Source organism: Anas acuta, chromosome 1 (assembly GCF_963932015.1).
Source record: "Anas acuta chromosome 1, bAnaAcu1.1, whole genome shotgun sequence".
NCBI classification, from domain to species: Eukaryota; Metazoa; Chordata; class Aves; order Anseriformes; family Anatidae; genus Anas; species Anas acuta.
The window spans coordinates 65,885,041-65,910,433 of record NC_088979.1 but is presented as its reverse complement, the minus strand read 5'-3'; the positions used below and the strand labels follow the sequence as shown (position 1 = coordinate 65,910,433).

Sequence of the window (25,393 nt, the reverse complement as noted above, 5' to 3'; positions counted from 1 at the left end):
CTCCCTAGTTCCCATAAAGAAGTACTTTTCCTTCCTTGTCTGGTGACAAACCTACACTTTTTCTAGGAAGGGCGTAAGCTAATGTTGAAGGCCATTAGGTTCTCAAGCTCTTTTTCGCAGAAACTCTTTGCGGAAAGATAAGATTTTAAATCTTATCTTGCATCCTTCAACGGTGTGCATACAGCACGTCTGCATATTCAGTGTGCAGAGGAGAGACTGAGTTTGGCAGTGAGATACCTCCTCTCATCTACATCTCAAGAGAGAGGCCATCTGTCATTCTCCATTCAGATTTGCACCATACTTACAAACTGAAACATCCTTTTTTTCTTCAAATATGAATTTTGACTCCTTGACCTTGCAGTGTAGTAGAGTCAAGACAACTCCACCTCCTAATTTCCATCTTTTTCTAACCCTCCAGGCCTGATTCCAGGTGACCTGAAAATTTCCCAAGTGTCTGTAACTAGGTGTTGGTATGTACATAGACGTATGTGCTGTAGAGTGATGTGAAGATAGGGCTGGGTTGATATTCAGACACACGGACACATTTGACATCGAGGAACAGCCTGAAAAGCTGGGCTTTGAAGCAGCTGTAGGTGTTGCTGGCTCCTGCCTTTGCCTAGTGCATAGGATGAAAAAATTCTTCTGGGAATAAGAAAGACCACATCTACGATGATTTTTAGAATGAGGAAAACAAATCTCAGTGCCAGAAATGTGCCACAATGAGACTGCATGTGTCTGGATATGGAAATGATGAGGTCCTGTGACTGTCACAGTTCTGCTCTCCTCATGAACAGGGCAGAGGGGGGACAGACTCATCCCCCAGCTCCTCCCTGAGGAGGTCATCTGGCTCCCTTTCACCTGCCCTTCTTTCTCCCTTTCTCCCTGAGTGCAAAGTATCTCTGTGTCCCTGGAAGTGGCAGGATGAAGGATGGAAAGAAAGGATGGATTAGGAAATATAGCTCTACTTAAGTCTCCTTTCCTGGTCCTTCATGTGAAGAAATAGCCTAGGTGTGCCTAATTCTGCCAGCTTCTGGGTTAGAGAATTCAGACTATTTATTTATAGCCACAGGTGTTGATACTAATTCTCATTTTTTATACAATTTCTTTTACATTTGAAATTCATTAGAGAGCACCTTATGCAACCTTGTTCATCCTTACCTATCTCCCAACCTTTGCAATGAGATAATCTAATGGCTTTGTAATTTATTTCAGTAGCTGGCAGCTTGTCTGTCTGTTCTCCTTTTTTTTTTTTTTTTTTTTTTTTAAACCCTAGGAAAGCTTTAGATTTCCTGCCAATCAGATACTAGACTGATTGTGCTTTTCAGATCAAAGATTTTCTTAGTCTCCTGCAACTTGTGGTGCTGATTTACTTGTGTAAGAAGTGTGGTATTTACATAATGACACCATTAGGGAGAATGGAAGAAATGTGAGAAATATAATTTGTGTTAGTTAATTTCCTGCTCACAGATTGTGTCAGAAAGCTAAGTATGTTCCACTTTACAAGAGCCTTTCAAAATAAACATTAAAAAACCTCTAGTAGTTAATATCTGGTTTTGAACCAGTGTTTACTCTTCCATTGTTTCAAATAAAAGAGATTACTTACTTTTGAATTAATTCCATTATATATATACATATACTATACGTATATGTAAAATATGGGTTATCCTATATTCTTTGTGACTTTATTATGCATTTGCATGCATTTTTTTCTCTTCTCTTTTAAACATTACACTGTAAAATGTTTTAGTGTACTCTGCACACCTAACAAAGTCGATAGTTTATACTACAATGCAGTATACAAAGATAAAGGAGAGGACAAGGAAGGCACAAGAGAGGTCTGCAAATTCAGATTGCCTATGATTCTTCTCAAGGCCAGAAAGAGATGGAAGGCAGACTTCTTCACCATTTTTAGGCAAAAATATAAATTGAAGAGAAAAGATTCAGTCTCACAGTAATGGCAGAGGTAAGGATTTGCTGGTAGTAACAGTCTGGACTATTCAGATATCTGTTGAGAAAGAAACAGATGAGGATACAGATGATCCATCAAGTTCTGGGAATGTGTTAGTGGCAACTTTGTGTTGTAGATACGGAGGAAGTTAATAGATAATGGAGAATAATTAAATGTGTTTGAAATTCAGTCCAGTCAAAGGGTGGACATTAATTTGAGTTATAGGAGACTACAAAACAATAGCATCATAAGTGAAGGAAGGAAGCCTTGAATCAGTGTAAGTCAGACAGGTAGCATATCTTTGGAAGAACTTCCAAGGAGTATCTGAGGAAAAAGAACACATGTAAGAGATAAAAAGCTGGTTAAAAATAAGGTGGGTATGCCAATACCAAAGCAAGCCATGCTAGTTCAGTTTCCTCTTTTCTAGGGTAAGTGACTTAGTGTTAAAGAGAAAGCAGCAGCTGTGATTTATCTCAGATTTAATAAGGGGTTTGAGGATTGTCACAAGTAAACTAGAGAAATGTGGTTAAGATGATGGGAACGTAAGGCTGACACTCAGCTATTGGAAAAGCATATTCATGGAGTAATCACCAAAGAATTTCTGTCAAACAGGATATTTCAAGGCAATGTTGCAAATTTAATCCCTGCAAATGGTTTAATTCTACTTAATCTTATTTAAGTTAGTAACGCTGGTGACAAACTAGAGAATACTTAATGAATTCATATGTTAAATGAGTAAGATAGGGTGGAAACACATTGAAGATAAACAACAAGGGTCAAAGTTAAACTGATATGGGGATGGGGGGTGGGGGGTAGGTAATAGTACAGACTGATAAAGATAAGCCCAAGAAAGGAACATGCTAGTAAAAAAAAAAACAAAACCTTGGTGGTATTTGGGGAACTGATTAAGCAATAGAAGCTCTACAAAACATATGGAAGACAAAGTCCAGCAGAAATTTGCATGAGTCAGTAATGCAAAACAGTTGCAACACAGACAATTTGTATTGACAAGTACTAACAGGGTTTTCTTATATATAACACAGGAGGTATTTACTCCACTCCACTGTTCTTAGTGGGAAGGCCTCATCTGAGATTCAGGCTTTATCCAGTTGGAAACACATTTTGAGAAAGATGCACATAAATTAGAGACAATCCAGAAGAGATACATGAAGACAAGTTTTGGAAAATAAGATTTATTGGGAATAAATTTAAACAAATTTGCTAATGTAAAAGAAGGCTGGGGTGATATTGATAACAGACTTCCAAAACGGCAAGAAGACAGTGAACAGTTGTTTTCCATGTTCACTGGATTAGGACAAGATGTGACAGCGGTGTCCCTGAGGGGGTTGTACTGGATCCAGTCCTGCTCAACTTATTCATCAATGACCTGGATGATGCAATAGGGTGCACCCACAGCAAGTTCGCTGATGGCACAAAGTGGGGAGGAGTGGCTGATACCCCAGAAGGCTGAGCTGCCATTCAGAGGGACCTAGACGGGCTGAAGCATTGGGTGGTGAGGAACCTCATGAAGTTCAACAAAGGCAAGTGCAGAGTCTTGCATCTAGAGAGGAAGCAAGTTTTTCTAGCCTAAACCCAGAAAGAGGCTATCATGTGGACTATTAAATCTTTACAACCATGTTAAATATCCTTCAGTATATTGCAGATCTACTGGCTTTGCTTCAGGACAAATACACAGATTACATGATCTCATGAAGCCCCTTCAAGCTACATCCCAGCCTTTTCCTCCAAGGTCCTCTGCAAGGGTTTGTGTAGTCTTTCCACAGGCAGCAATTTACCTGTGCATGAGTTTAACATGTCCAATCCTTTGTCAGGCTTCTTTCTTTAGCTCCAACACAGAGCTGGTAGTCTACTTTAGAGTTAATTTTTTCTCTTTATGTAACTAAGTAAAGAAATTTAATTAGTTGTTACCCTACTAATCCATCTGAACTTGGAATGCTAGAAACTTATCTTAAACAGACAACTTTAAGTGAGCAAAAAAGACACTAAATCTGCAAGGGAGAGCTGAGTACATTACAGAAGCCCAAATTTCCCCTTTAGCTGTGGCTAGGGACAGATATGTGGTTTAATATCTTCACAGAAACATCATGCTCACTTTTGGTAATCTGAGACTGCATTTGACTGCTAAATGTTTGAACACAGTGTTGCATAAAATCCAAGAAGTACTTTGGAGCCTTTAATGATGTTGGCAAATATAAATATGTAAAATTAATGTTAGCACCTCTTCTCTATGCTGCCTCTCTAGGTCTGTGGACATTGGACATTTTATATAAATATTTAATTCAATTTTATTTCAGGTTCACAGAACAACTAACAATACAGTTATATAATCAACTTTGTCCTTTTGCACTTCTAATCCCACCTTTATTTAACAATTTGTTTTGCTTTTTTTTTTTTTTTTTCTGTATAAGCTTCTAATGTATGCTTTTTTTTTTTTTTTTTTTTTTTTTTATATTATGTGTGTGTGTGATTCATACAATGGTTGTTTTGGCTGCAGGAGTTTGGTCGTCAGCAGCAAGTTAATGAACAATTTAAGATACTGACATTGACACTTTCACCAATCATGCAGCCCATCAAAGTTGCTCAAGGATTTTCTACTGCATTTGGCTTCTGCAAAGTTACTCAAAGATTTTCTATTGAATTAAGCTTCTGCTTGTCCTGCTGTAACTTTGTAAAGGGTTTCAAATAAACATACTTACATATTCTGTTACATACACTGTAAATGTCCTGATGTGACACAGTAGAAATGAAAAGGAAAAGCAATTAAAAATTGTTTCAAAAAAAGAAAAATCTGAAATTCATAGTTCAGAACTACAAGGCCATAGCCAAAGTATGCATCTCTAACCTTTCTCACAGTTATGTAGCCCTAAGAAATATCTTTGCTAATTAGATAATTGCAGAAACTTTTCCTAATACGGCTAATTTTAATGCAAAGTCCCTTAATAAAATTCATTTTTTCCTTTCTTTAAAATGTATTTATCACTCTTAGTTGATCTGTGGGACTTTTACATATCATAGTTGAAAACCAGCTGGAAAACAAACTTGAATTATATTTTAGGGAGAAACACGATTACAGTGTGAAGAGGAGGAAGTTTTCCTCCTCTGCCCACCACCCTTCCTCAAGGGGCACGTGACAAAGGCTGGCCTGTGGCTATAAGATGGTACAAACCACAAGCTCCCGTCTGAATGTAGATAAAAATGCTATGCCTTCAACCAGCACGTTGGACTGATGGGCCAAAAGAGGCTGTTCTGGATAAGCTCTGCAATGGGAAAACAGGAGATGGAGCCTACTTTTCCTGCACGTCCCTGCTGAACATACCATAGATGTACCAGGTGAAAGTACAAGGCTTGGCATCCAGACAGGGCTGGGCTACAGAGTGCTGAAATGCCTCTAAGGATTAGTCAAAGGCTGGGTGAGTTTTCCAGTAAGTGGCAGCTGAGCTTTGTCCTATGTTCCCCCGCCAGCAGCAGTTGAAAGAACAAAGTGTGAGAACATGGAGCAGTTTTTGACTCAGCCATGCAGACGGCAGCAGAGTGTGCTGGGGAAGATCCCAGAGTTTTCATCAAGTTTTTTCTTAAAAATAATAATTGGGAAAAAAAAATCATGGCATAAGATTCAGTAGCAATTTGGCCAAAGACTAACTGTTGAGTGGGAATTTGGCCTGAGACTAATTGGCTCAGACCTGAAACGCAGTGGGATGAGAAGCTCTTTCTTCATTTCTGACATCCTGAAACTATTCTTAAGTGTCTACATCTTCCTTTTCAGTTCATCCCTTGTCTGCTGATTGCTGCTGACCAAAACATGCCTGTCATTCAAGTACCGCTCTACCCCAGCCCTGCTTGACTCAGAAGCTTCTTGGGCTGTGTTTTTCAGAAGCTGCATTACATTTGAAGGAGCTGAGACAGGAAGATGCTACTTTGACAGGTTTGGCATTAGTATGTAATTAAATACTTGTGATACAGCACTCTTCACGTTGTGTTAGTTGCAGCTAGCCGTGGGAAAAACAACCCTGCCCAAAGCAAAGAGGGACTTCAAGTGGAATGAAAAAACAATTTAGAAGCTTATGCCTGGAGCTGTGATCTGGAAAGAGGCAGTGCCTGGAGGAAAGGAAGACAGGTTGCCAGCAGGATGATCAGAGTACGGATAACAATAGTTTTTCAGTCTTTTTTTTTTTTTTTTTTTTCTTAATATTGCCTTGCTTCAATGCCATTGCTCTTCAGACTATGGACTCAGTGGATACATGAGCTCAGAGACAGGTCAGGAAAGACTTGCAGTTAATAAGGGCCGAGAATTTTGTCTTCCTTAAAACCAGCTGAAACATCTCCAGCAAAAACTGTGAACCAGTTTCCAGTTGAGCCTGGGATTCTCAAGAGCAAGTGTGGATTGTTATTGTAGGCTCTAGTTTGCACTATATATGCTAGCAGTCTCACAGTTAGTTATTATTTCTGTTCAATTAGTATCCCGGGCAGAATCAGGGCTACCTTCTTTACTTTACAGAGGATGAAGCAAAGGAAATGCTCATTTTCCTTTATGCAAATATGTATACCTCCGGGTGTCTTCAAACCTATTTACAACACCAGTGAGCCTCCAATTTTCCATCGACATCTCCCTGCAGGCAATGGGAACCTTTCCAACAACGTCAGACAGAAGCAGATCAGGTCTGTAAGCAAAGGAAGCAGTGTGGGAGACATGCATGCTTCACTGGGATACGTGGCTCCTTCCTGTGTGAAAGGGAGCTATGGACTGAGCCTGGCTTTCAGAAGTGAATTAAAAAAGCAAATAAAATTTGGGGGGGGGGGAGAGGGTGACCTGTGACAGTTATTATTTTGGATGAATGTTTCTGAGAATTGCCACCGTCTTTTCCAGTAAACCCATTTGCCCCAAACTCTTGCACAAAATGCTCCCAAAAAACAAACAGGCCTCATGTTGGAGAACAGCTTGCCAAAGCAATTCTTGCATAGGAAGGGTCTAAAGGTTTGTCTCAGTAATTAGTGTATGCAGTCAGCTACCAGAAAGCAAGTCTTGCTCGCTTTCACTGGAATGACGTGTGAGCAGGAGCCACACTGAACCTGAATGGGATGCATAGTTTTTAGGGAACGATGCCTGAGGCATAAAGCAGAGTGCAATCCTATTCCCTTTTGAGACAAGGGCAAAACAGTCACCAAGGTCAGGCTCTCATTCTGTATGTGTATGCAGAATGAAATCTGCACTGTTAGCAGATTATGTGTATGAATGGGATATGTGACAATAAGTTTGCAGAAGAGCAAGCCTGCACTTGATTTCTGCTTCCATAATGTGGGCTTGGCAGCTTCCCACTTTTCCTTACCAGCCCTTGGCATATTTTTAGTGTTAAGTTTTCTACTACATTTGTGTAGTTAAGCAAGAGAAAGAGATATTTCTTCCTCAAGGACAAGTGACTGATGCTCCTGGGAGGCTTTACCTGCTGTAACATGGGCTTGTGTATGATTTGCATGTTATTGCAAGCCAGAGCTTTATTTTTTGTTGTGGCTCATTTAAGGTCCCAATAATCCACAACGGAAAGAGAAAATCAGCCCTCAGTACGTTTTTTCTCTTCTGTATGTCACTGTCAAATGAAATAAGTGGTAAAAATACAGAGGATTTTTTTTGTTTTAACAGTCTCTGCGAAGGCACAAGAAGCTGATTTTAGTGTTTATGCAATTAGGATCATTTTTTTGGTTACATATTCAGTGCAATGAGTAAGTATTGGTACAGTCAGGCACAAATTAAAGCTGTTCTGACAGTATGTGCTTTAAAAATGGCAGAGAGAAAAGAAATTACTTAATTAGGCAACTTCATAAAATAAGATGGCAAATTTTCCTTTCCTATTGTAGGGGCCAGTGTAAGTGGAGAAGAACAGGGATTTAATTATTAAAACTTTAGTCACTGGAAAATAACAATTTATTAAAATTTAAACTTATTTTTAAAATGAGTTAATTTTGGTGAAGTTAATTTCCAGGAAGAACCTTCAGAGAATTCATGTCCTTCTCCAGTCTCTGCTCTTCTTGTTCATGTCTAAGTTCAAGGAATTGTTAGGAATGTGTGGATTCCCACTATTTTTTTTTGATTTCCTCCCAGTTTGTGCTGATTCTGCAATCAGAAAGAGCAACATTTTCACAACTCATTTGGCATCTTCAGCCTGAGAGTTCATTCACAACCTGTAATATCTGGAATATTGCTGACACAAAACAGGAGCAGCTTAGTGGATGAAATAGGCTAGCGTGTACCAGTGTACCAGTATTTCTTGTAACACCAAACCTAGCACTTGTATGCATTTCAGCTGCAGGATGGATACAATTCACATTAGAGTGACATAATTATCACTGTGATCTGACCTCGGAGCTGGCACAGCTCCGAGGTGCCATGGGAATGCAATTTCCATCATACTTCTGATATTGCATGACACCCCTTTCTCTTGTCTGTCTAGCAAGAATTTCCTATGTGATCTGAAGTACAACAGAGCTGATCTCCAATTTAATCTGGGGCAAGTTGCAAAGTCTGATAATTTCTAGCTTCAAACTGCTTTCTTTCATCTGGAACGGAATCAGAGAATCACAGAATGCTTTGGGTTGGAAGGGACCTTAGAGACCATCCAGTTCCAACGCCCCTGCAGTGGGCAGGGACACCTCCCACCAGCCCAGGTTGCTCAGGACACCATCCAGCCTGGCCTCGAACACCACCAGGGATGGGGCAGCCACAGCTTCTCTGGGCAACTTGTTCTAGTGCTTCACCACCCTTGGAGTGAAGAGTTTCTTCCTAATACATAATCCAAACCTACCATCTTTTAGTTTAAATTCATTACCCCATGTCCTATCACTACATTCTCTGACGAAGAGGTTGCTATAAGGTTGCTAAAGCCTTTTCTTCTCTAGGTTAAAGCCCAGCCCCCCAGGGCCAGACTTCTACAGGGGAGCCTGCAAGGGTGCGGCATCCTCATTCACTCTCACTGCTGACAGGAATGTTTTAGTCCACAACTTCCTTTGAGTGCTGTTAAGTAAAAACGATAGCATATTCCATCAGCTGACTTATACTGGTTCAGGTAGCTGGTGATGCTCACCTGCCAGGAAAGTGCTCAGTAGGATCCTACTGCCTGGATCTGGGACTTTCAGCATGTTGCTCACAAAAAGGTGATGTGAATAGTAGTAGCAAGGTGACAGACCTTGTGCCTGCTACAAAATTGTTAGGCTAGTCAAATTCATTGAAACATATTGGGAGAGCTATGGGAGGATCTTACTAAATCTTCTCACTGAACTGCCTGATAAAGGAGACATTTAAATTCAAATCTCTCAATGAGTAACTTTAGGTGGTTATACCAAAGCAGGCACACCAACATCTTGGAAAGAGCATATCTTTTGAGTCCTTTCATCACCAATAAAATACAGCACAGAGAAGGGTGCCACACATGATGGTGGTACGGGCTGGCTTTGCTACAAGGTTCTGCAGCTTGGAAATGCTGTGAGGTTCCTCTGAGTCATCAATAGTAATGGAGAAAGTGAGAAGGAAAAGATGTGTTCATTCTTTCTCACACAAGCAGAGTGAAGGGTGCCTAGCTAAATTACTGAGGGGCAGATTAAGAAAGAGGAGTAGAGGGTTTTAATCACTTTTTAATAAGAGTGTGCCTTTACAGTTTAATGATTAAACTGCAGGAAATATACATTGAATGTTGTGGAGGCAACAAAAGATAAGAAGTTCAGAAAGGGATTAGGCAAAATGATAGAGGGAAAGTTAATTGGTCAATAATGAATATGACAATCTGGGCATGACCCTTTGCAGAGTGGATGCCTGAAACACTATTACTGGAAAATGGAAAAGTATGACAAATAAAAACAAACTGTATTTGCATTATTCATTTAAAGTTTTTACAAGTATTTGCAGCCAAAGTCAAAAACATGAGATTGCCTCAGAGGCTGGATGGCCCCTTCATTTGACCTTAGATCTCTCTTTGCCTGCCACATTGGCTCTAGCAACTAACAGCTTCAGTTTTGTTAACCCATAAGCTGCCACGCAGAACAAATGATCTGACTTTAATCAACAGCTGCTTGAAAAATGAGGATTAGCTTCACTGAAAAGAGATATAAAATCAGCATGATGTCAAATAATGTCCTATCTGTGTACATCAACATAAATGAAAGTGGGAAGGTAGCACACAGGAGAGAAGATACGAGAAGGTTTCAAATCTACTTTAAATATTGAAGCCATGAGTGTATGCCTAAACCAAACTGTTGTCCACTTATTCAGTGGACAAGTAAGAGAGTGAAGTTAAAACAACCTAATGTGTTACTTCCTGGTTATCATAACATAACAAAGCCTTATGTTCTGCTGCTTCATACAAACACGGCTGGATTGGCTTCCTGTTTGGACTTCCTAAAGGATACGTCAGTAAATGATGCAGCATAATGAAGGGGTTATCATCTGAACAGGGCTTTCTCTTCTACTTTGGCTCTTTCCCAAACACAGCAATAATTCTTAGGAGTCATAAAAGCGAGACAGTGTGCTGCCTGTGAGCTACAGTTTTGGCACTGCACAAGTTTGTACACAGGACGTTTTAATCTTTAACAAATAAAAGGGCTTCAGTCATGGACTCAGTCACGAGCATGTTTTAAAGGACCAGCAACAGCTCTGCGTGCCTCACTGGAAGTTAGACCTGTCACCCAAGAAAGAAACAATGAAATGAAGATATAGATCCTGTTCGGTTTGTGACAAATAGATCTTAGCCTAAGGTAATGCTAGTCAAGCATTTGGCATTTTTGTGAGTGTTTCTAAGCTAAACATTGTTTTTTATGGTGTTCTCTGACATGTAGTTAGGACCTAAATCAAAGCCCTTGTAAAGTAGCAGATTTCTCCTCTGGTTATAGACTTGGTATCAGATCTGCAAACAGTAAGTGTAGATATACAAATGAACTTATATTCTGCAGGGATTTCTCCACTGCAGGCATTATAAAGGGAGTATACATCTAATTGGCTCAAATGAATGTGCATGACTTGTATATAGGAAAAGGCATACTGAAGATAGTCTATATTATACTGATCATACTGAAGTGTGAATACCTGTTAAATACATGGACAGCTGGAATGATAGCATATATACCACAGATATGCAGAATATCCTGAGCTGGAAGGGACCCACAAGGATCATCGAGTCCAATTCCTGGGTCCCTAAAAGGCCACCTAAAAAATCAGACCATGTGTCTGAGAGCATTGTCCAAACGCTCCTTGAACTCCAGCAGGCTTGATGCTGTGACCACTGCCCTGGGCAGCCTGTCCCGGTGCCCGAGCACCCTCTGGGTGCAGAACCTTTCCCTAACCCAAAGCCTGACCCCCCCCTGTCCCAGCTCCATGCTGTCCCCTCGGGTCCTGTCGCTGTCCCCAGAGCGCAGAGCTCAGCGCCTGCCCCTCCGCTCCCCTCGTGAGGGAGCTGCAGGCCGCCATGAGGCCTCCCCTCAGCCTGCTCTGCTCGGGGCTGAGCAAACCAAGGGATCTCACTGCTCCTCATACGTCTTCCCCTCCAGACTCTTCACCATCTTCACAGCCCTCCTTTGGACACTCTCTAACAGTTTTAAATCTTTCTTATACTGTGGCACCCAGAACTGCACACAATACTGGAGGTGAGGCCGCACCAGTGCAGAGCAGAGCAGGACAATCCCTTCCCTCGACCGGCTAGCAGTGCCGTGCCTGATGCACCCCAGGGTATGGTTGGCCCTCTAGGCCACCAGGGCACACTGCTGGCTCATGTTCAGCTTGCTGTCGACCAAAATCTCCAGATACATCTCTGTGGAGCCTCTCATCCCCCAGTCTGTATGTACAGCCAGGGTTGCCCCTTCCCACGTGCAGAATCCGGCACTTTCTCTTGTACTTCCAAATAACGACAGCTGCAGACCAGGTTTTTTTATTGAGATCATCACTCTGAACAAACACATGAGAGCTATTAATGGTGGTTTTGTTGTTGTCTTTTCTCCATCTGTACAGTGAAAACCAAACAAGACATGAGTCAGCTTGTCTTCATTAAATTAAAAGAAGCACCTCAGTGAACAGAAAATGCAAGAGACTCATGGTCTTTCATAGACATTGGACAAACAGACCCATGGGTGTTACAGAAAACATCTTACAGGAAAAGATTTAACATTAAATGTGCCATGTTAGACCCCAACTCATAAGCTGGATAGCCCAGAGCTGTAGGTCTGCTTGAGCCCACAGAGTCCATATTGTCAGCTCAGATTTACTCTCTGTTTTCTTTTAACTACGGACACATTAATATGTTTAAATTGTCATTATAGCATGACCTTGAAGCTGTGGCATTAAAATGCACAGAACAACCCAATGATACTGCCAATGTGAATTCAATTTCACAAGCAATTAAAACTTTATGTTTTGATTCTCAGTTTCCATCAAGTTACTCCACCATAAGTGTGAAAGTGTGTACTAATTCATGTAGCATAACAACTGTAATTTAGACAAATACTTGAACTCTTAATTAACTAACCTTTTCAGGTTCTCTCCAGACTCGAGGAGTCATGGGCTGTGTCACTCCTTCCAGTTCTGGATTTCTAGGCCCTCATAATGAGAATCTGAATAGAGGAAGAATATCATTTTAGCCTTCAAAGTGAAGTTTATTTTCCACTGAAAACAAAATATAGGGATCCTTCCATGTTCTGAGGTGCCTCCCTGGCATGGGTTCAAACCATGACTGGGGTCTGCAGCTGGTTTGTGAGGACCCACTCAGCTCCTGGGTCCAACAACCTCAGGGACAACCTCAGGACAAAAGGCAAGTTACGTTACAGGTCTCTTTTCACAGAAGCAATGCAAAATGATTACGGGAGGCAGGAGATAAAAGTGGTTGGAAGCTAGGTTTAAAATCATTTCACAAATTGTGATCTTCCCCACAGAAGTCAGTCTGCATTTCTCAGGAAACTTTAAATGCTTAGAGCTCTCAGTTGCCACGTTGCACAAAAGAGTTTCTGTTTCAAGAACCTTTTTATTATCTTTCCTGTGGCTTATGTGGTTCCATTACTGTAATATCTTTACCTTATACAATTATTCCTTATGACCTCAGCAGAGAAAGAAATGCTGCATCCTCAAGGTAATATGAAATACAGGTTGGTGAGTAGTGTCTTAGCCACCTCATGGGGTTTGCAAGTTTGCAGTTCAGTTTTCTATTCCAGCTTTGGGGTACTCATGATCACTTTATCTCTTAAAACTTCAGAAATGACACGTATTATCTCACTTGCTTTCTTTTCTTTTCTTTTCTTTTCTTTTCTTTTCTTTTCTTTTCTTTTCTTTTCTTTTCTTTTCTTTTCTTTTCTTTTCTTTTCTTTTCTTTTCTTTTCTTTTCTTTTCTTTTCTTTTCTTTTCTTTTCTTTTCTTTTCTTTTCTTTTCTTTTCTTTTCTTTATTTTTATAATTTCCTGGCCACAAAAAGTTTTGCATAGGAAAAAGTACACTGAGTAAAGCTCAGTTTGGGATTTTCCTGTTACACAGTGACTGCTTGAAGTTCTCTGATTATTACATGAATGAAAGGATGCTGTATCTGTCTATTTGTCTAACAAAATCTGTACAGTGGTTTGTAAACTTCAAACATTTCTAAAGCTGATGGTTGGTGTTTCCAGCCACGTGTTGTGTCCACCTGGGTACCTGCGTGGATTTTGTGGTTGTTTCTTAACAGTTTGAGTTCCACGAGCTATTCCCTCACGTTTTATGCCTTGCTGCTACTGCTACAGTTTCTACATGCTGTGTGCAATATGACCATGCAGTTGAAAGCATGACTAGTGTTTGCTAAATTTTCTCTCTTTCAAAACTCTTCTTCTCTGCACCAGTCCTCTTTTCTGAAGAAGAGACACAAAGTAGGGCACAGAACTGCTGGAGTGCAGAAAGTAGTCTTTCTGTGCTGAAACTGCTGAGAATGGGTAAAAGACAAAAACTACAGAAATGGACAAGTTACAGCCCCAGAGCATGTTCTTTAGCAGGCTTGGGGTGTCAAGCTGGCAAGGAATAGAAATGGTGTGACCACAAGGACATTCAGCAAACATGGGTTTGAAGGCACGTGGTGTTAGTAGAAGCTGAGGGGGATACTATGACACTTTTGCAAGTATAAGTGCATATATCCTTCTGAAAGTGACGGCAGAGGGAAAGAGATCTCTTATGGACTCTGAAGCACTGAGCAATCCCTCCACGTGGGCTGTGAATGTATTTTCACAAGCAGCTAATTTGATGCAGACCCAGGATTGTGAAAGAGTGTGGAAGAGTTCCAAGGATGAATAATCAGAGCACTTCAAGCACACTCTGTCTAACAGGAAACTCCAAATCTGAGCCCTGAACAAAGTCTGGGGGAGGGAGAAACTAAAATCATGATTTCTTTCTGCTAGGAGTGCTAGGAGAAAAATGTGCTCAAAGGTTATCTTCCAAAAGGAAAAAGAATGAACATAGCACAGTAACAATTCTCTGTCATCCTCTTCTTCTCTGGGGGCTTCTGTGAGCAAAACCCATGTATATGTTGTAGGGAATACATGGGCATGGCAGAGTACTTAAGTTTTTTTTTTTGTTTGTTTGTTTGTTTGTTTGTTTTTTGTGGATGATGTTCCAATGTTTTCAGAAGGAAAACCCTAAATCTTTGGATGAAGTTGGAAGAGATCAGATGAAGTACTAAATGTATGTAAGACATGAAAGAAAATACACAAGATGGAGAGTTGCAAAATGAGAAGTGAAGCACCTTGTGGACTTGTCTTAGGGATTTTGTTCTGGGGCTTTGCTGGTTCCTGAGTTTACCTGGATGTGCAGGCATGCGAGCAGAGATTCAAGCCCTATTGGTCCTGAAGAGTCTGCATGTTCTGTACATCCAGTTCTTGAGATTACTGTTTTCTTCTGAATGCCATAGGGCTGCCTGCCCATCCGTGCACTGTCAGAGCTTCCCTGTTGCATGTGTAGTCAAAGGGAGTCCAGTCATCACCTAGAGTTATTTTTAACCGTTAGTAAGGAAACTGCTAAATAACTATGAAACATCGTGTAACGGAAAATGGAACAAATGGGGGAGGTTTGAAAAAATGGGCTTATAATGATCATTTTCTGTAAGATGTGTTTTCTTTGCCAGTCTTAGGCTATATTTAGGTATATAAACCATATATTAAAAACTATATTATTGATATAGTTTCTGCTCATATACTACAAACTTTTGTTAAAAATACATGTAATTAGGGAGAGGGTTTACTCTGCAATGTTCAAATGAACAGATGGTCTGTAAATCACAGTCCTTGAAAGGTGCTGGAATAGCTTTATTCTTGGGAAGATGATATTTCTGTCTGAGCCTGTAAAGATTTGGACAGAACCACTGCTCTTAGTGCTGGGAAGCTTTGCCATGGTGGTCAGTAGCTGAGTTTGTACAGGGCCTGTCTGAGGCTCTTTGCAATGTGCTGGGCTCAGAGGAGCCACTGCTACTGTTCCTGCATCTTGTAAGCACCTTGAGCACAGCCTGAGTTCAGGCTGTGGAGAAGTACTGCTTATTTTTTGGGAATACCTGAAGATGCCCGAACCCTTTATGAAGGGGCTTTCCTAGGCAAGAAAGGTCCCAAGCTATCCTTTTTGTCTGATTTTAAAACAAAAGCAGATGGAGACCACATACTCTGTTCTGGGAGGCTTGAGCCTGGTCACACTTGTTTTGGTCAAAGTCACAAACATATTTCCTCTTGGGAATAGGTGCAATTTAACTTTAAACATCTCATATGACATTAACATTATCTCCTTCTCTAAAATAAGTATACAAGTGTTTTCAAACAAATACTCAACAAACTTTCACAGTAGTGCACCACAGACAATGAACTACAACAACATTGTGTATCACACAGATCCTAATTAAAAAGGTGAAAGACCAAAAAAAAATAATAATGCAAGAATGCAGGAAAAAGTATGAGGTAGAGAAGAAACTGTTTTACAAGGGTTAGATTCTTATCAGCAAGACTTGATCATTCAAAGATTTCAAAACGGTTTGATTTATAGATCTGACGAGCAGATAGTGAAGAAAGCTTATTGTACTAAACACATTCGAAACACTAGACTCAACAAGAAAAATAATAAGCAAATGGTTCATAAGTTTGTCCTGCATATGCAGTAACTCATGTTATAATTTATAATTAGGTCATTTATATTGTAATCTGTATTAACTCGACATTAATATGAATTTCTTTTTAATTTAAATCAATTTACAAGAGGAAAAGTTAAAATTCATAGCCAGGTACAGAGCAGAATTAGGAGCATATTTGTCCCTTCAGATGAAGAAATGCTATCACTTACACTGCTCACATGATTAATGTAGAGGACTTTGTGGATAACACTGTCAATGTTTTAGTCAGTGAAGTAAAAACAGGAGATGACCACAATTTATACATTCTTTCTGACTTGGTTTCCAGACTGCTACTCTATTAAGATGATTCAGAATTGTCCAAGTTTCATTTACCTTACTGATCACAAACAGTAACTCGTGTCAGTCCAGCGACTCATTTCAGAGAGCTGCTTCAGGACCTAATTGGGGAAATCAAGGTCAGTTCAAGATCTAGTATCTTGAACTACACTGTTATGGAATTGGACTTGTTATTTCTGTTGTATGTACAAGCCAAATCAAAGATTTGATATTGCAGAGGCAGCTTTGTACATGGCATCTCATTCAAATCTGTTAAAATAAGAGAGCCTAGCATACCATCTAGCTGTGTGAGCAAACCAGAGACCACTGGATTACTTCCATCTCCTTGGGAAAAGGATTCATTGGTTTTGCTTTGTTTTGTTTCGCAGTTTTCACAAGGAAGACATCAACTCTCTTGGAAATAGACTGTCACGTGCAGAGCAGAAGTATTATTTGGCGTAATGCCTGGAACTGAATTGATAATGATTTTTCTCTAAATTTCTCTATTGAAAGGCTTCTGAATAGTACAAAATAAGTCTCTTTCATGCTCTGGTGTATTTGCTTAAGATGTATAAAGCTCTTGGCAAGGGATGAGGAAGAAGTCAGGAGTTTTATCACTTCCTGACATTTTCATACCCATCCAAATAACTCCCTTCCTTTTCCATTTTTAAACAGGTTGTGGAATGACCTGACTCCCATTTCCTTACCAGGCTGCAAGAAACACATGTGGGTTATTATTTTAAATTGTCTGCTTATTGAGTTTTCCTGTTTGTGACTTTCTCTGTTTAACACAGAGTATAATTGCTGTTCATTGCAATAGGGGCATGGCCATAGCTTCAGCCACTACAGTCTCCAAAAAATCCTTTTGACATGCATCAACCAAACTTCAAAAAGAAAAAGAGAGACATCTTAAAAATTCAATATACATCTATTGCTCTTCCATTTCCATTCTCTTGTATAGGGAGGCACTTAAGTTAAAAGCCTTTGTGTGAAAGGCTATCTGATGTTGTTCAAAACTCCATTTTGAGATAGGGAGTCTACATACATACATGCTTGTGAACAAAAGCAGCTCATGGGCACTGTCCCACAAGTGTCTCCTCCACCTGCATGCTGCCTGGTACACTTCTGCCTCGTATCAGCCAGCTTCTTCCCAGGAAATCCTTGGCTATGGTACAGGGTCCAGCCCAGGCTAGGAATATTTCCCTGTCAGAAGTGAAGCTGAGAACATATTTTTGAAGGCAAAAAGAGCTATATGGAGAGAAACAGACAACCTGTTCTCTAGCCCATTAATTTATTTGTCCTGGTATGACTGGGTATGCAGGTACTGAGAACAATTTTTGTTTTTATTGTGAAAGCTGTATTGTTTTATGGCAGAAAAGATAAAGGGACAGGGCAGAAACATGGTAAAAGATTAGCAATACAGCTTTGAATCCTGCAACATGATTCTCCTTAGACTGGAAAAAAATGTAACTTCCAAGTTGGGATGCAGAAAAGGTTTTGCACTTGTTCTGTGTTCTAACATAGAGCCGTCCCCCAAACTCCACACCATTAATTAGACCAGTGTTAACCTGAAGTAAGATAAAGCACAATCTGCTTCTCTCTCGCGTACAGTAAGTTGATCCTTTGTAGCGCTGATAAAGGATGTGATAACTGTATTAATAGAATAGAATAGTTTAGTTGGAGGGAACTTTTGAAGACCATCTGGTCCATTAAGGTAGTCAAATGATAACCATGTTAAGATACACCCTTATTAAGGGTGTGGTAAAGTAGACCAGTATTAGGCTATGAAGGCACAGAAGAGATTTTTGTTCAGCTTCCTCAGGTATGTACACAAACTCCTGCTAGGAGGGACTTACTTTGTTATCACATCTGTATTTTGTAGGCAGACTCTGCTTCTCTTACAAGGCTGAAGCAGGTTCTGGCAAAAGGTGAAGTGGTGCCCATGTGGAGGTGCCTGCACTAAGAAGTGATGGCATGCCTGGAAGCACACTCAGCGAGCAGGCTGGGGACACCTCCATGCCCACTAGTCGAGCTAGGGCCGTGGAGCATGAGGAGGAAAAGAGCTCTGAGCCACTTTCCGCGTTTTTGAAGCTGTAAGAGGATTGATGAAAAACTTAAAAGCAGAGTGAATGTGGTGATGATTTGGGAATCCTTTAGGCCTGCTGGCAATTTTTTAGGCACCTAGGGAATTGTCCTCAAGTCAAATGCTATTGTTCACATCTAAAAATATGCGCAGCTTGAAAACAGAGGAAGGTGGTTTGGCAGCATCTTCTCTTTTCTCCCTGCCATACTTGAACCAAAGAGATAAGACAGGAATCTCCTACACATCCTTTTATTGTATTGTTTGTTTGTTTGGTTTGTTTTTTACAATTGGCTGGAAATGAGGGAGAGGAAGGCAAAGAGTTAGAGCCAACACCATCTCAGGAAGCTTCAAACAATCTTAACAGCTCATAATTTGATACACTTGGTGAAAATGACAATTTCCAACTTCTAAAAGATTTATAAGTATTTCTAAATTATAAATTATGCATGGGTTAATAAACTCTAAGACATGAAAGAGAGGAAAAGGATAAGGTGGGGAAGGAAAAGGATGCATAAGAGATGGGATGATGACAGGAGCTTCAAGCACATGTTTCAAGATTTAGCCAAAACAAATTGAGTACTGGCAATGGTACTGCATGATTTCAGTAGTGCCTATTATGTTTTGGACTAATTCCTCACTGTTGAACAGCTGGATTTTATATTGGATTAAAATGATGTCATTTAATTAGATAATGGTATTGTCTAATGTGTCTTGCTGCAATTCTGGAAGAAAAATCTAGATTAAAATCACCATCATAGTTTATGTTTTAATTATGCAACTTTGGTGTTATGCTACCGGGTATACAAAGGAAGAGCTTTTGAACCATTTTGAGAAGAGTTTTGCTCTCCTCTCCTCCACTAAGTGATGCCATTTTTCACACTTTTCTCTTGTAAAATTAAGGTAAGAAAACATTTGTACTTGGAATTAGCTCGTCTGGTTATTTACCTTTGACCCACTCAACATGAACAATGTACCACGGTCTGATCTGTAAGACAAGACCTCAAAAAGTGTTTCACGTCATGAAAGCACCATCTGTTATTTCTAGCAAAGACTGTGTGAAGAAAGCACTTATGCAAAAATACTGGTTTCTACTTAGTACTATGTAGAAGAAAAGTGTCCCATTGAGCCATCTTCGATAGAAAGCACAGTCAAGCATCAAAGAAGGCAGAGCTATATCATTGAAACGGGTATAACGTCAATTGTATTTAGGACAGCGATACATAAAAGCATAGCTTCTGTTTTCTAAATTGGGCCAACTACCATTGCTAATTGGGTCAGCTAACCACAAGGGCACATGCTTCATTTCCTCTTCAGGTATGCCATTTGGTGGCTTCTCAGAAAGTTACAGCCTGTGTACTTTACAAAAATACTTTGAAACACACTCCAGAATAATTTATGTTCCTTTCACAGCCATTACTTTCCTTCTGTCCCATTTTCTGCGCCTTGCCTCAGTTATCTCCCCTTTTCTATTATCTTAATATATTTTTTTTTTGTCCTTTGTATGTTCATTTGTGACTTTATATTATTATTATTATTTACTATGATGTCTCTCAGTAACTTCTTTAGAATGATTTTTGGTTTCCAGCTATTATTGATTATTTCTCTTCTGTGTTTTAATATACTTATCTGAGAAAGTTATGCACACATGACATTTCTCCAGCCATTTCCTCAATTCTTTGCCAGTTCAAATATACCTTTTCCCATCTCCTTTTTCTATCAGGTTTGGCTACCTTGTCTAATTTGTTTAATCCAGTCCCACTGTTTTGGTCATTGTGAAAAATTAGGAATATTGAAACCTAGATATCATAAAATAGTGTTGATTAACTCAGCTTGTTAATTAAATACATTTGAGAATTATGAAAAGATGATGACAAATGACAAACTCCTGCACTTATAGGAAATGGAAATTTCCACAATACAGCATTCAGGAGAGTCTTTTAAGGTTCAGCAAGGTTTTAAGGTTCAGCTCTGAAGATTTTGGCTTTACTGAACATACTCCATTGCTTTGTGGCTGTTGGTGCTGAACATACAGAACAAGTCTGTGGATCAGTCCACAGTCTAGGAATAAAATTGGTCATTGCCTGATTAGACTAAATCTGTGTAAGGTTGGATTTGGAGCAAGTGTTTCATACTTAGGTAAGCAGTAAGAAGAAATAACAGAAAAGTGAGTGAAGTGGGTAGGAAAGACAGTCTGATAAAAATAAATGTTTTTGAGAGATTGTTTAGACAGGGAGACTAGCATTAGACTCTTTTTTTTTTTTTTTTTTTTTTTTTTGTAGAAAGAAAGAAACAACACAGAATATGACAGGAGATGGATCTACATGGAGTGGGAGATGAAGAAATGGGTGTGAGAGATGGATAGGGTGGGTAGAGAAATTGCCAACAACCCCCAGGAATTATGTTTGTGAGAGTGTATGAGAGGAATGGACTGTACATAGTGGCCAAATTCACCTAATGACCCTAAATAGCATCTCCCATGGCCACTGCTGGAGACAGACTGCTGAGCCAGGTGGGACGTGGTGTGGTCCAGCTGGGCATTGCTTTGATTCTCAGGTATTGTGTGCAGCACTGAGCTTCATGATTTAAAAAGGATATTAAGATATTTGAATGACTCCAGAGGAGGGCAGCAAAGCAGGTAGAAGGGCTGGAAGGCACGTGCTGTGAGGAGAGGCTGAGGACACCAGGACTGTCCAGCCTGGAGAAAGGAGGCCAAGAGGCAACCTCAATACTCTGTGTAGTGTCCTGAAGAGGAGAAGCGCAGAGGGAGGTGCCGGTCTCTGCTCCTGGGGCACTGGTGACAGGACAAACAGGAACGGCACAGAGCTGTCCTGGGGGGCTCAAGCTGGGCATTAGGAAAGATTTCTTTCCCATGAGGGTGGTCAAACCCCGGAATGGGATTCCTAGAGAGGCGATTGATGCCCCATGCCTGTCAATGTTCAAGAGGCATTTGGACAATGCCCTTAATAAAATGCTTTAACTGCTGGTTAGCCCTGATGGGGTCAGGCAGTTGGACTCGGTGGTCTTGTAGGTTCCTTCCAAATGAATTATTCTTGTCTAGGCTAGTCTAGACTAGTCTATTATCAAGAGTAAGTTTATCAAGATCACAAAACAAATGATTCAAAATTATTTGTTTCTTAAAGTTGCTTATGCATTTTTTTTTCCTATGCATGTGTTATAATTATTTGTTGTACATTCTAGGAAGTCTTCAGCTCTGTTGGTAAGAAAGAAAGTGCTATCTTTTAATCATCATCTAGTCAGGACATTTTTTCTCCCCAGTAACTCAAGGATCATCCTTCTCTTCAAGTCCAGATCATAAAATATTTGTCTCTACATATACCTTTTTTTTTTTTTTTTTTTTTTTTTTCCTAGTACTGACTTTTCAATCAAGTTATTTTACATAGCAAGCTCATGCTATAAATTTAGTCAGGACAAGGCTGTGTGTTGAATACAGTTTTTACTTATAGCTGCCAAGAAAACTGACAAAGAAAAAAAGGACACACCGTAACTCTGTAAAACTTACATGTGACAGGTATCTTGTCATCAAGAGACTAAATACTTTTGAACAATGAAAACTAGGAAAGGCCAACTGAGGGTGAGATGTATCAAAGTCAGGGAATAAAAGTGTTTGCCATCTCTTCAGAATGGGAGATGCACAAGAAGTATGAAAATGGGAATGAAAAGGAGCATCTGCCCAATGGGTCCCAGCTGCTAATCCTTGGACGGGTCATGTTCACTTTGAGTATGTTGGCCAGACCCAGGTTGCCCCAGAGTATAGCATAGATGTGGACTAACATGTATCTGTTGTAGATACCCTGTTTAACCCAGACTGCCAAATATTATCAGATATCTGAAAATGTGGAACAAAAGAAATGATAAAATTTTCAATAGAAAACATTCTTTTTTTTTTCCAGTGGAAAACAACTTTGCAATACCTGCAAATGCTGATGCTGCTTTATTCTTTGTCACTACTACTTTGTTCTCCCTTTACTGAGTATTGCACGGAGAGGCAGGAAGCTTGGCAAACCACAGAAGTGTAAGCACAATGTGCTGGTACCATATGAGCAATGTTCCAGAAGCAGTCTAAGCTGCTGGAGGGTTGCACTGATTGATGCGATGTACTATCTTTGGTGTAGCAGACATTATTGCCTTTGTGTAACTTAGCTTGTTGCTGAAAAGCTCATGAATTCAGAAAATCAGAGGGTCCTAGTGATCTTGCAATTTCACTTTTACATTTACATTGAGGAGTCGTTTTCTCTGTAGTCCACTTTTTTCTAGGTTTTCAAAAAAATATTTGCAATCAATAAAACATTTTTCTGAGTTTAATCAATTTCCCTTGAAAATCATTAGCACTAAACAAAACTGGTGACCATTTCAGCATTGCAACAAGTGTGGGTTCCCACAGGAGGCTCCTTCAGCATCTTGCATTATCAGGATGACACAACTGTTTTTTTAAGCACCAAAACTGCTGTCTTGCTTACCTCAGTGTAGGCTTTCCCAAGAATGTTTGTCAAAGACTCTTTTCAGTAGCAGCCATTGCAATCAAAACACACTGGGCAAAAGATATCTTTCAAATGCATCTGATTTGTAAATAGAGCATGTTTTGGCCAGTTTTCTTGTAAGCTGTTATAATTGGTGTGCATTAGGCTGAGAAAAACATGGATCTACTTGCTTTAATGCCAGGAATAGAAACATAATCTTTGTCAGGGACACGGTGCTTGCATTTCTGTAAAGTGCTTTGCAGATTTGGCCAATTTCGAAATTGCTATGTATTTCATCTCACCCATGGCCATATTTGCTGAGTGTTAGAAGATAAGGCGTTTGGATATTTTTTTTTTTTTTTTTTTTTTTTTTTTATGGTTGTTCTGTCTGATTTCTGTCCATGCTCTGGGAGCTCAGTTTCAGTGCCATGCGAAAGGAAGTGTTACGTTATTGCAACATCTTCTACGCAAGTCACTGACGCTATACCTTTCCAGAATATCTCGAAAATTCTGGGTCCTAACCACTGTGGATATCAGAATAAGGAATTTGAGGAGGCAGCCTGTGCCTGCTCTTTTTCAAGCCAGCTGGGACCATGGGCTAGTTTTTCCCAGATATGAGGGTGCCTCTGAAAGCTACTCTAAGCTGTAGCTCCTTTGGAGTGGTCTATTAGGGTCACCAGGTGACTCTGCTTTAGATGTTCTTTTTCTTCCACTACTGCCCCTTCTCTGCTCTGGCTTCCCAAATGTCTGGGGTGTCCAGAAATGTTCACAATGTTGTCAAAAGCAGGAACTTACCCAGCACGAAGTCTCTTGGATGAGCAGGAAGCCTTCTCTGTGTGCTGCACAGTGCATGAACCAAGCTCCTTCCCCTCCCTACCACTTGTGTTTATATGTATTGGTAAGCAATGTCTCTGAGTTAGCACAAAAATACACGTCAGATTTGAAATGTTTCAGTAAATTGAAATGTGTCCTTGAAAAGCTGTTCTTGAAGAAAGCAAAACAAACTTTGAGAAATTTCTACCAAGTGAAACAACACAGGAAAATCCCAGTTTTGTAAGCTATTGGAGCTGTGCGCTTAACTTTCTAAAAACAGAGAAAAGGTCTGATCGGCAATAAGATATATGTCAGAGACAGCTCAGCTAATGTATGGATTTGTCTTCTTTCCTTTAGCTCTGCTCTTTCTCTTGCACTCCTTTGTGTCCTTTGCCTCATTTGCTCCTTCTCCCCAGTACGCTGTCATTCTGAAACCACGTGCTGCAATGCTGCTGAGCAACATGGCACAAACACCTCACAAACGAAGGGTGGGGAAATAAAGGCAGGACTTACTGATGAATCATGTAAACAAAAATTATTTTTTCCAGCTTGCCTACATGTAGTGTGCATTCCCGCCCCCAGTGTATCCTGTTTAAGAAAGTAAAATAACAATAATAAAAAAAGCATGGGACTGTGGTCTGATTTCTTTTCCCTCCTTCAGGCTTCTTAAGAAGAGCAAGAAGCTGAAATCAGAAGGAAGTGAAGCTCACTCATCATCCGGCAGAGCGAAAGATGCTGGGAGAGTTCAGAGCTCAGAACTGCTTCTCCCACATGATCCAGGGATGGATGAGATGCTGCCTCCCATGATATCACCTTCCCAGCTCTCCAGAAAGTGGCTAGAGACCTGGTAGGGGTGGATGGGGTTGGAGGGAAACAATGGCTACATTAAGTAGAACTTTTTTCTGTATCCCAAACAAGAATCAAATAAAAGTCCAGCTGTTTTTGTCCTTTTTTATTCACTTTCAAACTCTGCTTAGCACTCCCGAGAGGATAATATCTTCAGTTTAATAGCTTAAACTACTATCAGCTCAAACTACTCTTTTGTCACCAGTTAAATGGTAGTTCCTAATTGAGGTTTTGTGCCTTCTCTTGTGATCAGACATTCTGGTCACCCACATTAAGATAATCCCCCCTCAGATGGTGAATTAGCATCAGGCTTAGACAATGTCTCAAAGGAGAAAGTGTTGAAGTGGCTCATGTCTCCTTTTTTTTTGCCTTCTGTTGCTCTCCATATTTTGTCTTCTCTGGCTGTATTGCTCAATCCCACATGCCTGGACCTTTCCCATCTCATTACAACTTCTTCTAGCTGGAGAAACATCAAGGCTGCTGCCATCAGTGGTGGACGGGGTGACTTTGAAGTCATTATTGTGTCTTCAAAAAGAGTTAAATCAGCAAAAGGTCATTTCATAATAGCAGTAAAAGACAGCAGTTATTGTTCAATGCAACATATTGACTGGTGGCTTAACAGGTTACATTCTCACCCAAGCTTTCTTTGCAAAAGGAAATATAAAAAACACTCCAAACAAATCTACGTCAATGACTTGATGTTCTTTAAGCCACTTTGGGTCCTGTAAGTAAGGTTAGGCTCCCTCTAACAATAGTTGTTCCTGCTCTGTACCCCTGATTATTTAACAGCTTTTGATGCTTCCAGT

At 40.1% G+C, this 25,393-nt stretch overlaps 1 long non-coding RNA gene across 2 annotated transcripts; it reads left to right on the top strand.

Moving 5' to 3' along the window:
- The first annotated feature begins 4,448 nt into the window (after nt 1-4,448).
- On the top strand, nt 4,449-24,687 carry LOC137855791 (uncharacterized). 2 transcript variants are annotated; one of them, XR_011095945.1, is made up of 3 exons: nt 15,500-16,507; nt 17,043-17,093; nt 24,403-24,687. It is a non-coding gene; the product is annotated as an uncharacterized lncRNA (long non-coding RNA). The 2 variants fall into 2 exon arrangements; XR_011095947.1 differs by lacking the exons at nt 15,500-16,507; nt 17,043-17,093 and adding an exon at nt 4,449-5,891.
- Nucleotides 24,688-25,393: the final 706 nt, after the last annotated feature.